We start from the raw sequence: 14115 nt of genomic DNA, 5'->3' as shown, positions 1-14115 counted from the left end.
CGTTAGCTTGTTAGCTTAAAATTAGCATCGCTAGCGTTGTTTAAAAACATCATTTTTTGACGAATTTTAAACTGTAACGTGGCAGAATTTCAGCAAGCAGGCTTCGAAGCACTTAACAGCGTTTCAGAATCACTTTAAAAGGCGCTTTTTAGCTTTAAAAAGCAGATTTTATTTCCCTATGAAAATGAATTTCATATCTGGGTCACGTGACTGAAATCACCAATGGCAAAGCAGCGCAGGGTGAGAGGGAGTGACGTAGCCACGCCAGTCAGCTTTCTCAACCAATCAAAGCGCTCCACAACAGCGAATTCAACCAATCAGGAAGCGTATTCTCCAGCTAGCAAGTTAGATTAGCGTAAAATAGTTCGTCAACTTTTTCGTCTTTTAAACCATCAAAATGCACTTTTTCTGTTAAGATTTGTAACGAATAAACCCCCTGAGCTGCACAGAGAACGGCGCTCCGTGACAAAACGTCTTTCTAGCTATTTAACAACTCGTTCGAACCCGTTTCAGAACCGAGCCGGTCCAAAGAACCGAAGCGGACCAGAACAGCGAATTCAACACAGTTTAAACAGAATAAAGCGTTTCCACAGCTCAAAGCCAGCTTATGTTACACATACAGACGTACAATTCAGCTTTATAAAGACTCAATGACACAATTTCAGCTTTAAAACATTGCCAGCGTAATACAAGCGCGCAGCTCCAATTGCGCTGCGTAAAGACGCACGGTTTCAGCACAGCTGATAAACTGTTACCTTTTCAACATGCCAACATTTAAATCATCTTTACACGTATTAACAGTCATTCATGAACACGTTTACGGGCCACCAGTTTGTAGTGAGTCACGTGAGATACGTGTCACTTGTTGTATGACAAATATATGGATATATATTTATGCATACTTTTCACGAGTTCTTCATTTTTCTGACTGTAAATGCCGTGCATTGAATTTAAAGGAATGCGAACAAGAGACGTTATTACCTTTGACCCATCAAATGAATGGAATCATTTATTTTCAGAATCAAAGTTTAACATCAAACATTTACATTAATTTGGCAAAATATGAAAATAATAACAGACAGTTTCACAAATAATGAACTTCAAATCACTCGGCGGTGATTTGAGGACTTTGCTTCAGATATTTCTAAAAATATCTGCACTGATTTATGAGAGAGAGGTGAGTTTAAGAGTAAATTGAGATTTATCTTACAGAGGAAATATGTGAGGGAAATTTAATCTGTTTAACCAGAAATTGCACGCTCCGTCCGATCTCAGCTTCTCACGGTACACTTGGTCAAAATAGAACCATCTACCTGTTGATGATGAATCAGCGTCGGAGTAGTTCCTTTCTGACTCGTTTCAGCGTCTCCGTCGAGAACTACCAAACCTTCAGAGAGTCGTGCGTAGTTAGCTCAAAACAGAATTATAATCCCAAAAACCTCTGGATTCTTCATTGCTCTCTTGGACTCTTCATTGCTCTGAAACTTTCAGAACCGGCTGCACTCTCAATCTAACATGAACTGGGAAGTTGCCACATTTTATTTGGGTCGACTTCCTGTTCAATTTAGAGCTTTCTGATTCGTGGAAGGACCAGAAAGAGGAGTGGTTTTGACGTAAGGTGTTTATCAACAGTCGAGGTCAGAGAATGAAATTTGTTTTCACATACAGAAAAGATTATTGCAGCAACAGCAGACTTCGTGGAGTCAACTCTTGGTAATCTTCTGAAAAAGTTTAAACATGACATTTTTCTCGGTAAACATTTTAGTTGACCGAAAACCAACCTTTCACATACTTACGACTTGACTCATTTCAGACAGAAAATCAAGGAATGCTTATTCAGGTGATTTCTTCTTGGAATGAGGAATAAAAATCATTACTTACTGTTTATGTAAAATAAAGATGAGTAGTTCTTTTCAACCTATAAGCATTGAGTGAAACTACCACAATTGATTATTAAAACATTTGTAAAACAGTAATGATTATAGAGGATTGTCTTTTCTGCTTGATTAATTCAAGAAAGAAAGTCATCAGATGGCACAGACTTATTCAGATCAATGAAAATAACAGTCTCTGTCCATCTGGTAGATTTGAGGTCATCTGGTTCACTACAGGTGTCAGAACCTCTTGATGGTCTGAGTGACACCCTGTTCAGCCAGTCAGGAGCAGATCTTATCTCCATGGTTACTCTGAAGGCCCCAGACGGCCTTGCTCATTCTTCTACTGATAAGGGTTGATTTACGAGCTTTGTTTTGGAACACAGGACACTTACTCTGGCTCTCGTCTGTGTAAAGCTTTAAAACATGTTTTCTGTGTGTCTGAACTATTATTAATGTGAAAGCCTATATACTCAACCTGTGTTAAGTATAAAGTATATGAATTTTGTGATTTAGCGTTATTTATGTTTAATCAACGTGTGAGCAGTGTGTCACATTGGTGGGCCCTCACTCTTTGCTGCTCTACTCAGATGAACAAAGAAGGATCGTTTCCTGCTGCACGAACAAGTGTCTTACCTGTCTCTGTTTCCCTCAGAATTATATCAAATGTGAACTTGTATGATTATCCTTAGCACTTGTGAGATTATATATAACATGAAGTAATTAGTGTATGATTATACCCGCACACACCTTGTAGAAAATGCATCATTTCACATCAGAGAGTCAAGGCTTGTCAAAAGATATAAAAGATATAAAAGATATCAAATCCAACAAGAGCCATACCCTCTGCCCCTCCTAGTAAGCCGGGGCACGGTGACGGTTGGCACAGCGAGAGTAGACTGCTGTGACAGACTTGAGGGTTCTGTGGGCTCTCTTCCAGACACGATGACATCGCTGCGCCATGGTGTGAGCAGAGGGGACAGTGGCCTCCTTCTCCTGTATAGAAAAGACAGGGGGTTGGTAGCCATATACCACATGGAAGGGAGACAGACCAGTGGCACAAGATGGTAAGCAGTTAAGGGCAAATTCGATCCATGGCAAGTTCTCAGACTACTTAGAAGGATCTTGCTGACAGAGAGCTCCGAGTTTGGTCTCAATCTCCTGATTAGCTCTTTCTGTCTGACCATCAGTCTGTGGATGAAAACCAGAGGAAAGACTGCGATTGATGCCAAGCAGACTGCAGAACTCTCCCCAGAACTGGGAGACAAATTGTGGACCCCTGTCCGAGACAATGTCACATGGTAGGCCATGAAGACGAAAAAGTTCACGGGCCAGGACTGAGCTTAACTCTTTAGCAGAGGGGAGCTTCTTGAGGGGAACAAGGTGAGTCATCTTGGAAAAACGATCAATTATAGTAAGCAAGACAGTGAATGAGTTGGATTCTGGCAAACCTGTGACAAAGTTCATTGCAATGCACGCCCATGGTCTATGGGGAATAGGAAGTGGTCGGAGTAGCCCAGATGGTGGCCTCCTGGAGGGTTTGTCTTGAGCACATGTTTGACAGGAGGTAATAAAATCTTTGACATCCTGGACCAAGTTCTTCCACCAAAAACTGCTCCAAACCACTGAATGTGTCCTGCTAAATCCTGGGTGGCAAAACAGACAAGATGAATGACAGAAGATCAGTACCTCTTAGACAAGGTGATCTGGGACAAATAAACGATTAGTAGGACAATCCTTGGGAACAGGATGGTCATGGTGGGCCTCCTCAATCCTCCTCTCCAGATCCAAACAAGTGACCCCCAACCTTACAGACTGAGGAAGAATGAAAACCTCACCACCGGTTTGTTCCTCCCCAGCTGGCTCATGTAGCCGAGAAAGAGCATCGGGTTTTTGCATTCTTGGACCCGGGTCTGAAAGATAAGGAAAAGTTGAAACGACTGAAAAACAGAGCCCACCTGGCCTGTCTAGGGTTAAGCCTCTTGGCAGTCTTTAGGTACTCAAGATTCTTATGGTCCGTCCATATGATAAATGGATGCATTGCTCCCTCCAACCAATGACGCCACTTCTCTAATGCTAGTTTGACTGCCAACAACTCTCGGTCACCAACGTCATAATTCCTCTCAGAGGCAGACAAACACCTGGAAAAAAAATACACAGGGATGGATCTTAGCATCAGAGGGAGACCGTTGACTCAGTATGGCACCCACCCCAGTATTAGAGGCGTCACCCTCAACAATGAACTGTTGAGTGGGATCAGGGGAGTGGAGAACAGGGGCGGACGTGAACAGGTCCCTGAGAAGGGTGAAAGCTTTGTTGGCTTTATCAGACCACAAAAAACATCTCCTTTGTGGATGTGAGAGCATGGAGAGGAGCAGCAATGGAACTGTAGTTCTTTATAAACCGACGATAAAAATTGGCAAATCCTAAAAACCTGAAGTTGCTTATGGATTTCTGGTTTGGGCCAATCTTGAACAGCAGAAACTTTAGCTGGGTCCATAGACACCTGATCAGGGGCAATGATGAAGCTGAGAAACAAGGTTGTGGTCTTATGAAATTCACATTTCTCTGCTTTGATGAAAAGATTGTTCTGGAGAAGCCGGAGGATGACAGATCAAACATGTTTCTTGTGAGTGGTTAGATCCTTGGAGAATACAAGAATATCATCAAGGTAGACAAACACATATCGCCCCATGAAGTATCTAAGCACATCATTAACCAAAGCCTGAAACTGCAGGAGCATTAGTGAGGCCGAAAGGCATCACTAAATACTCAGTGACCTGTTGGTGTGTTGAAGGCAGTCTTCCATTCATCTCCCTCTCCAACTCTGACTAAATGGTATGCATTATGCAAGTCCAACTTGGTAAAAATATTGGCCCCTTGAAGCAACTCAAAAGCAGTATTCATGAGGGGAAGAGGGTAACGGATCTTGACAGTGATGTTATTGAGATCTCAATAATCAATACAGGGGCGTAAGGAGCCATCCTTCTTCCCCACAAAAAAGAAACCAGCACCTGCAGGAGATGAAGATGGGCAAATAAGGCCAGCCTTACAGGCGTCATTAATGTAGCTCTGCATGGCTTCGTTCTCTGGTCTAGAGAGGGAGTACAAGCGTCCGAGGGGGGGGGAGATGCCTGGAAGGAGGTCAATGGCACAGTCATAGGGTCTGTGTGGTGGCAGAGCAGTGGCTCTGTGCTTATTGAGTGCCTCCTTAAGGTCGTGATATTCAGGTGGAACTTTACTCAGGTCAGGGTAAGTCTCTCGGACACCCTCTGACGAGGAAAGAGAACTAGCATGAAGTAAGCATTTGGTAAGACAATCTTGACCCCAACCAAGCACTTCACCGGTGACCCAGTTAAGATGAGGATTGTATGTATGCAGCCATGGAGACCAAAGGATCAGTGGTAACTCAGGTGTCTTAATAGCGAGAAACTTAATGGTTTCATGATGGTTGCCCCCTACCGTGACTTTGATGGGTTCTGTGGTGTGAGTTTCCTTATAAAGGAGATGACCATCAATAGCTCAAACCTCTTGGGCACGTTCAACAGGAGTGAGCTTTATCGAGAGTGGAGGCCAAATCTAAATCAATAAAATCTGCATCGGCTCCTGAGTCCACAAAAATGGGGAGTTTGTGTTCCTGTCCATGAAGATGAAGAGCCTGCAGTGACGTGAGTGAAGAGGGTCTTGCTCTGACTTGGTGGCTCAGTAGAAGCCTCTTCTCTCCTACTGAGCCTTGTCTTTTAACAGACACCCTCTTGCTTGGTGTCCCTCCTTACCACAATAGAAGCAGATGTTGTCCTTAAGCCTTCTCTCACGTTCCCTTAATGAAAGCCTGGTCCTGCCAATCTGCATTGGTTCAGGTTCCTCAGGTTGTGATGGAGATACTGGAGCGACAGGGGAAGGATTAAAACCCCCCTCTCTGCGAGGTGACAAGTAGGCCCTTGATGGTTCACTCCTCCTTTCCTGAAGTCTGAGGTCAATCCGACTGGCAAGAACCTCCAGTTCCTCCAAGTCCTTTGCTGCGTCTCTGGTGGCGATTTGGTCCTTCACCTCCTCATTAAGACCTTGATAAAATGCATCACACAAAGCGTCATTGTTCCAGTTACTATCAGCAGCTAGCGTGTGAAATTCGATGTATTCTGGCACTCGTCTCCTTCCCCGTCTTAACTTCAGAAGACTCCTGGCTGCCTCTCACTCAGGAACGACAGGATCAAAAATTCTGATCAACTCTTTAGAGAGAACTCTTTAAAAGTGTAACAGACATCAGAGTCTCTCTACCATTCTGAAGTACCCCAAAGTTTAGCTTTGCCTGAAAGGAGTGAAATTACATATGCCACTTTGGCTCTTTCAGTGGGGTATGATGAAGGTTGTAGCTCAAACTGGATAGAACAGAGTCAAAAAAGGACGGCATTGAGCAGGCTCACCTTTAAACACCTCGGGTGGGGACAGCTTGGGCTCATGCATAGGAGAAACATGACACCGAGCTACTGGAGCTCTCACAGAAGTAGATTGCTGAGGAGGAGAAGGATTAGACATGCCCTGCAGTAATGACATCATTTCTTGCATCTTCTCCTCTAGGTTACAGATTGAGCTTTCTACTTTAGAGCGCCAGTCATGTGTGGCAGCTGGGTCCATGATGGCCAGATTATACTGTAATGAATAAGTAAACTAAGGACCCAGAAATGCTACCAACACACAAAAATCATTTACAGGCTTTATTTTAAATGAAGACTGCAGCTCTGGACACTGGACCTCAGGGACTGATTTGCAGATCTGAAGCAGAGAGAGGCAGGTGAGTGACAGGGGCAAGGCAGGTCAATTTTAGCTCAGAAAGATTAGACCAACCTGTCAAGGATTAGGACATCCCAGGAAGAGCACGGCCCAAGCAAATGGTCCAGATAGATGATGAGGTCTTCACAGAACAAACGGGTTAGAGAAAATCGGCAGGCTGAGCAGAATCCAGGGGGCCAGGCAGAGATCAAACCATAAGATCCGAGAGCAACAACTTGTCAGGCAGAGGAGCAGGCAGAGCAAAGTAAAAAACCAGGCAGGGGTCAAAACCTTGAGATCAGAGAGCAAACGTTGGCAGACAAGGATCAGGCATAAACAGGGGTTCAGAAAGGCAGAAATGGGTCAGGTTCTTTAAAGAGCTTGGTTTGGCTTGAAAAGACTGGAAAGCTTCAGATAATCTGGCACTGGTGCAGTGGCTGAGAGAGGCTTTTAAACAGCTTGAGATAATTAGGCAGACACAGGTGAGCTGTGTTAAGTGATAGGAGTTGAGGGAGAGCAACAAAAAAAAGGAAACATGACATTGTCGTAACCGAGGGGAACCCAGATTTGTATGAGACCCGGAACGAGACAGACTCAGGTGGAATACAAAGAAAACGGTGTTTATTTACAAGTGAGAAACAACAGTTCAGGTTCAGCTCCTCTGCAGCTCCTGGAGGAGTTAGAGGAGGAGAGTCAGGACGAGGCTGAGTTCCAAAAGGTAAAGATTGTTTTTTGTGAATCTCTTACAGTTTGATCCAGAGGTGGGGTCCAGTCCTCCGGGGAGCTCCAGAGAGAGAGTCCAGCGGCTGGCAGGGCAGGCACTGGCCGGATTAGAGGCACCAGGCAAAAAGGGATCCAGGCGCAGGAGAGGACAAACCAAGGAGAGACCCAAGGGGGTCAGCAAACCAAGAACAGGTCACGAGGAGATCCAGGGAACCAAGAACAGGACACGAGGAGTCAGGAATCAAAGGATCACGGGGGGTCCTTTGAACAAGCCGAGGAATCAGGATTACTAGAAACAAGAGAACAAGGTTAGTACTGGAGAGACTAAGCCTAAAAGGCTTGAAGCACAACTACCATGGAAGGTGATATGCTCCAGCGAAGAGTAGCACTGGACTGCAGCCTTTTGTAGTAGGAGAGCCTCCCCAGTCTGATGGCCGTCAGGTGTGATTAATTAGCGGCCATCTTGGAGGAGGAGCTGCAGGCAGTGGTACTCTTACAGACATGAACAGTCCAGAAAACATGAATCATGACACAGTGTCACAGAGAAAACTGCTGTTGTAACTGCTGTTACAACCCATGACTGTATTACTCACATTATTTACATTTAGTATTTTAGACGCAAGACTTGGGCCAACATTCACATAATATTAATTTTATTCATTTACTATTTCATTTTGAGAGTAGACTTGTCATCTTTTACAAAATACTGTGAAAAACCTGATCGTACTTTATGATGTTTCAACACTATTCATTACTCTCCATGTTGCTTTCATATCACTCTTACTTTTGTTTAGCAAGTCACTATAATATTCCTTCTAATGTTTTCTTATAATCCATACCAGCTTGTTTTTATACTTCTTGTATTGCTCTTCTGCTTCTTTTGTTCTTAATTTTAATAAACATGAGTACAAGTACTTCTTGTTTTACAAGCATGTCTTAATCCTTTCATCATCCATGGTTTGTCAACAGAATTCTTTTAACACAATTTTTTTGCATACATTAATTTTCATACAGTTCCCAAGATATTCATAAGCACATATATTCTGTGTACATCATCAACATACACATCCTTCCAATTTTGTTGTTTCAAATCATCTTTCAATTTATCCAAAGCTTTTTTGATGTATTTATCATTTTCCTCTTCACTGTAGCTACTTTTTTTACTGCATTGGTAATTTTTACAAATTGCAAAAACTGGTAAATGATCTCCTTATATCAATCATCAGAATCCCACTCATCACCTCAACATCTCTTACATTAGTAAAACTATTATCAGCCACTGCAGCACTATGAGCTGTAATGTTGGTTTAAGTATTCATGGATAAACACCCAAACTATGCATTGAATTAATAAATGTACAAATATTATTTGAGCCAGTTTGATTTCCCAAATCAATATTAAAGTCCCCACATGCAAAAAAAAATGTTTTGTTACAACTCCTTTCAAAGAGCTCCATGACTTTAACACTAAATACTGTAGCTCTATATTTGAACCTGGTGATCTATAGACACAACTGATTATTATATTTTTAGAGTTCTCATTTGCTTCTCCACGTCGAGAGGAGCCAGTTGAGGTGGCTTGGACATCTGTTTAGGATGCCTCCTGGACGCCTCCCTGGTGAGGTGTTCCGGACACGTCCCACCGGAAGGAGGCCCAGAGGAAGACCCAGGACACACTGGAGGGACTATGTTTCTCGGCTAGCCTGGGAACGCCTCGGGATTCCCCCGGAAGAGCTGGCCCAAGTGGCTGGGGAGAGGGAAGTCTGGGCCTCCCTACTTAGGCTGCTACCCCTGCGACCCGACCCCGGATAAGCGGAAGAAAATGGATGGATGGATGGAGTTCTCATTTAATATTTCAAACGTATCCTGATGCATGCTAAATAATTCAGGTAGAAAAATCTAAAAAAGTTAAATCTGGTCCTCTGGACATTCAAAAAACAAACAAAAAAAAATGTAGAAATGTTACGTCTTTCATCCGAAATACTTCCTCAGTCTGAGGTGTTGTATTCAGCTCAGTCTTATAAATAGCACCTTCTCAGAGTGGATCAACGAGTTTGCTGCTGACAACCAAAACCAGCTGCTCACATGATCAAGAATACCTCATCCCTTTAGTTGGCAGCTCAGAACACCACATACAGAACACCATGGACTTTGTGGATAAGGTGAGGGATGTCATCATGGAGACTGATGAAACAATGGTCTCTTTTGATGTCACATAACTCTTTACGTGCATTCCTGTTGATGATGCAGTAGAGGTGGTCAGTTTAAGATTAAAATCAGACACCACTCTGAGCAGCAGGACCACACTTTCCACAGAACAACTGTGTCAACTCTTGAAACTGTGCCTGCAGTCAACCTACTTCACATATGGAGAGCAATATTATAGGCAGAAACATGGGTGTGCTATGGGGTCTCCAGTTTCTCCTATTGTTGCCAACCTGTACATGGAGGAGGTAGAAAAGAGAGCCTTGACATCCTTTTCAGGGACACCACCAAGTCATTGGTTCAGGTATGTTGTCGACACCTGGGTTAAAATTAAATCTCAGGAAGTCCAACATTTTACTGACCACATCAACTCTGTGGATAAATACATCAAGTTCACACAAGAAGATGTAAAAAATGGCAAGTTGGCTTTCTTGGACTATGAGGTCTCAGTCTCTGAAAGATGACATTTGCAAACTGAAGTGTACAACAAACTCACTGACACAGACCAGTATTTGCAGTTTGACTCCCATCACCCTTTGGAGCACAAGTTAGGAGTCATCAGGACTCTGTATCACAGAGCAGACAGCGTCCCCACTAGCTCAGGAGCCAGGCAGAAGGAGAAATCCTACACAAGAAATGCTCTAGAGCAATGTGGATATCCTAACTGGGCCTTCCTGAAAGCAGAGAAGAAACCCAAACAGGACTCCAGTCAGCCAACAGGTGAAAAGGAGGAACCCAGACCAAGACCAGTGGTCATTCCGTATGTTGAGGGAGGATCAGAGAAACTGAGACGTTTATTTTCTAAACATAACGTCCCAGTGGCTTTTAAACCCCAAAATACATTAAAGACTGGTTCATCCCAAAAATCCAGTCCCCCGGCACAAACAGAGTAATGTTGTGTATGCTGTTCAGTGTCAGGAGGGTGATCAGTCTTACATCGGGGAAACTAAACAGCCACTGGTCAAAAGGATGGCCCAGCACAGAAGATCAACATCATCAGGCCAGGACTTTGCGGTCTACACTCATCTCCAGGCCAGTGGTCACTCTTTCAGGGATCAAGATGTTCACATCCTGGACAGAGAGGAACGATGGTTTGAGAGAGGAGTAAAGGAGGCCATCTTTGTGAAAATAAATCGTCCATCATTAAACAGGGGTGGAGGCCTCCGGGTTCAACTGTCCCCCTCTTACAATGCTGTTATTGCTAGTATCACTCAGCCCTCTGTGAACAGTAAACAGCCATCAATGTGCTAATGATCCATTGTTAGGCTGATGGTCCTTCTTGATCATGTGATCAGCTGGTTTTGGTTGTCAGCAGCAAAACTGGTTGATCCACTCTGAGAAGGTGCTATTTAAGAGACTGAGCTGAAAACAGCACCTCAGACTGAGGAAGTCTTTCGGATGAAAGTTGAAACATTTCTACATTTTTTTTTGTTTGTTTTTTGAATGTCCAGAGGATCAGATGTAACTTTGTTAGATTTCAAACGTAATTATTTCCATTACATCATCACCAACTATTGACATTTTATCTTTAATTTTGCATTTAATTTTGGTATTGATAAATAAAGCAACTCCCCCACCTTTTTTATTACTTTTAGTCATATCAAATAATCCATAGCCTTTTATTTGAAAGTTATTTATATTTTCATCATTTAACCAGGTCTCTGAAACTCTATTATACTAAAACTTATGTTCAACTGTTTAGTGTGTTTTTTTAGGTAAACTTGCATTTATACTTCTATTATTAAAATGAATGATAGAGAAACCTCCACTTGCTATTTTAACGTCATTAAATTGTTCCTCATTATAAAATTCACAATCTTTGATTTCTGGAAAAAGATTTGTATCAGTAATACTATTCACAATGTATATTTTTAACTTAAGTCTTCGTAAGTATCCATATTTTAAAAATACATTTCCACCATAGATCAATATATTCTCCTTGTCGCGCTGGGGGGAGTTCTGCCCAGCGTTCGGGCCGTCCTGCGGCCCGGGGGAACCAGGAGGCCAGTGGAGCCAGCCACTTATTGCTACTTGTCCCAACGTTTTTGGGATTTGTTGACACTGTGAAATTTTTAATCAACATATTTTTCCTTTAAAATGTTACATTTACTCAGATTAAACTTTTTATCTGTCATCTATGTTATATTACGAATAAAATATTGACATTTGCCATCTCCACATCATTGCATTCAGTTTTTATTCACAATTTGTTTAGTGTCCCAACTTTTTTGGAATCTGGATTGTACATATACAGGTCCTTCTAAAAAAATTAGCATATTGTGATAAAGGTCATTATTTTCCATAATGTAATGATAAAAATGAAACTTTCATATATTTCAGATTCATTGCACACCAACTGAAATATTTCAGGTCTTTAATTGTTTTAATACTGATGATTATGGCATACAGCTCATGAAAACCCAAAATGCCTGTCCCAAAAAATTAGCATATCATGAAAAGTTTCTCTAAACAAGCTATTAACCTAACCATCTGAATCAACAACGTAATTCTAAACACCTGCAAAAGATTCCTGAGGCTTTTAAAAACTCTCAGCCTTGTTCATTACTCAAAACCGCAATCATGGGTAAGACTGCCGACCTGACTGCTGTCCAGAAGGCCATCATTGACACCCTCAAGCAAGAGGGTAAGACACAGAAAGAAATTGCTGAACGAATAGGCTGTTCCCAGAGTGCTGTATCAAGGCACCTCAGTGGGAAGTCTGTGGGAAGGGAAAAGTGTGGCAGAAAACGCTGCACAACGAGAAGAGGTGACCGGACCCTGAGGAGGATTGTGGAGAAGGGCCGATTCCAGACCTTGGGGGACCTGCGGAAGCAGTGGACTGAGTCTGGAGTAGAAACATCCAGAGCCACCGTGCACAGGCGTGTGCAGGAAATGGGCTACAGGTGCCGCATTCCCCAGGTCAAGCCACTTTTGAACCAGAAACAGCGGCAGAAGCGCCTGACCTGGGCTACAGAGAAGTAGCACTGGACTGTTGCTCTGTGGTCCAAAGTACTTTTTTCAGATGAAAGCTAATTTTGCATGTCATTCAGAAATCAAGGTGCCAGAGTCTGGAGGAAGACTGGGGAGAAGGAAATGCCAAAATGCCAGAAGTCCAGTGTGAAGCACCCACAGTCAGTGATGGTCTGGGGTGCCATGTCAGCTGCTGGTGTTGGTCCACTGTGTTTTATCAAGCGCAGGGTCAATGCAGCTAGCTATCAGGAGATTTTGGAGCACTTCATGCTTCCATCTGCTGAAAAGCTTTATGGAGATGAAGATTTCATTTTTCAGCACGACCTGGCACCTGCTCACAGTGCCAAAACCACTGGTAAATGGTTTACTGACCATGGTATTACTGTGCTCAATTGGCCTGCCAACTCTCCTGACCTGAATCCCATAGAGAACCTGTGGGATATTGTGAAGAGAAAGTTGAGAGATGCAAGACCCAACACTCTGGATGAGCTTAAGGCCGCTATCGAAGCATCCTGGGCCTCCATAACACCTCAGCAGTGCCACAGGCTGATTGCCTCCATGCCACGCCGCATTGAAGCAGTCATTCATGCAAAAGGATCCCCGACCAAGTATTGAGTGCATAACTGAACATGATTATTTGAAGGTTGGCGTTTTTTTGTATTAAAAACACTTGTCTTTCATTGGTGGGATGAAATATGCTAATTTTTTGGGACAGGCATTTTTGGTTTTCATGAGCTGTATGCCATAATCATCAGTATTAAAACAATTAAAGACCTGAAATATTTCATTTGGTGTGCAATGAATCTGAAATATATAAAAGTTTCATTTTTATCATTACATTATGGAAAATATTGACCTTTATCACAATATGCTAATTTTTTTATTAATTTAATTTTTCAATTCTTTAACCTCTCCAATTAAGTCCATTATGAGTTTCTGTGATTTGAGATTTTTTCTATCTCAGACATAAAATCTAAGGATTTCTTTATCTCCTCAAACTCTTCCTCGGTCATCGGTCGACTTTCCTTCACATTTCTTTTCACCATGTCTGTTTATGCTGAAGAATAAGCGGATGTTGGTAGCATTAGTCCTGGGCCTGGTTGTAGCTGCTCCTCTAGATTTGCTGTTCTGGCTCTCCTGTCGTCCTGCCCGGCACTTCCTTGCAGAACAGGAAGTCCTCCAAAAAGCCTCCATCAGGGGTAGCACACCAAAAACAATTAATTGAGCCACAGCAGAAATGCCTCTAAAGATTTGCCACCTGGGGCAGAAAGTGGAACTGCTGAAGCGGCTGTGGCCAACTCAGAGAGTTGATGAAATGATTGATAAAAAACTCTTAAACCAGTTTGTGTCAAACCAGCAACAAATGTGGCATGGTTGTTGCCAAAAGTCTTCTCAACAATTCTATCTGATTAGCCATCAAATATTCCTTAATGGTTACTTTATTATTATCATTTTATTTTATTATTAATTTACTAGCATAGTACAAGGCCACTGACAGAAGACAACATAAATAGCCACAAAGATCATCTAAATTGATCAATTAGTTACACCAGTGTTTTTAAAAGTGGGGGGCA

Source organism: Nematolebias whitei, chromosome 10 (genome assembly GCF_014905685.2).
Source record: "Nematolebias whitei isolate Nwh7 chromosome 10, NemWhi1, whole genome shotgun sequence".
NCBI classification, from domain to species: domain Eukaryota; kingdom Metazoa; phylum Chordata; class Actinopteri; order Cyprinodontiformes; family Rivulidae; genus Nematolebias; species Nematolebias whitei.
Note: the sequence above shows the minus strand (reverse complement) of the source record.